The 1,199-nt window shown below is 41.5% G+C and overlaps 1 non-coding gene across 1 annotated transcript; it reads left to right on the forward strand.

Annotated features, from left to right (window-relative positions):
• Window positions 1-320: 320 nt before the first annotated feature.
• Window positions 321-427, forward strand: LOC116465785 (U6 spliceosomal RNA). Its single transcript, XR_004247267.1, has one exon. It is a non-coding gene; the product is annotated as a U6 spliceosomal RNA (small nuclear RNA).
• Window positions 428-1,199: the final 772 nt, after the last annotated feature.

A 1,199-nucleotide genomic window follows, 5' to 3' on the forward strand; every position in this document is an offset into this window, starting at 1 on the left:
AAAGAATTGTGGATTTGTTTTGTTTGTTTGTTTGTTTAACCTGCATTAGGTTGTCACCCTTTTAGCTACTGTACTCTCACATAGTAGAAAGAGCAGTGAACCAGAAATGAAAAAAACTAAGTTTTAGTCTGGCTCCTTCGAACAACATTGGGTAAATGACTTTCCCTCTCTGAGCCTCAGTTTTTCATTGGTAAAATGAGCAAATTGAACCAATTATCGCTAACATTCTTTTAATCTCTAATGTTCTGTGCCTTATCTGAATCTACAAATAAGGAACAAATACTAGGAGCCTCCATCTCCTACCTATCAATACTTTTGGAGTGCTTACTTAGGCAGCATATATACTAAAATTGGAACGATGGGGAGAACATTAGCATGGCCCCTGCAGAAGGACGACACACACATTCGTCAACACTTCCATGTTTTTACTTAAATAAATAAAATATTTGGCTGTGTGGTGGCTCATGCCTGTAATCCCAGCACTTTGGGAGGCTGAGATGGGTGGATTGCTTGAGCTCAGGAGTTCAAGATTGGCATGGGCAACATGGCGAAACCCCATCTCTACAAAAAATACAAAAATTAATCGGGCATGGTGGTAACCGCAGAGCAGAAAGCAACAAGGCTTTGGAGTTCAGACAGACCTATATTCACATTCCACCTCTGCCACTTACTGTGGGCAAGGTATTGAATCCAAACTTCTTCCTCTTCTGAAAAAAATGGAGGGAATGATCTCACAGGGTTAGTGTTAGATGAAGATAGCCATGTGAAAATCCATGGCAGGTAAGTGTTAGCTTCATAACTTCCTCCTCCTCATCTTTCTGGCTCCTTTTCATAGGACTATCATCCAGCACTGTGGTTGTCATCAAGACTGTGCCTGGGACAGTGTTCTCTCAACATTCATCACATCTGTAAGCTCAAATTTACATTTATAGCAATGACTGCTATAATGCTACCCTCCAGGCGCCTATTTTCAGTGGTCTGTAGAATATCACCACTGTGACAGCCAAAGTCAGTGCCTCTACAACTGTTAGCCCACCATTCTTCCCGACTTCAGACTTATAGCTTAGAAATATATTCACACTCTTTTCTTCCCTCTACCCTCCTCCCAATCCAATTTCCCACCATGTCCCCATTTATTCCTTTGAGGTCACTTTCATCAAGATATTCCCCTTGAAGTCACCCTATTTCCCAACACAGTA

Source organism: Hylobates moloch, unplaced genomic scaffold (genome assembly GCF_009828535.3).
Source record: "Hylobates moloch isolate HMO894 unplaced genomic scaffold, HMol_V3 SCAFFOLD_10126, whole genome shotgun sequence".
NCBI classification, from domain to species: domain Eukaryota; kingdom Metazoa; phylum Chordata; class Mammalia; order Primates; family Hylobatidae; genus Hylobates; species Hylobates moloch.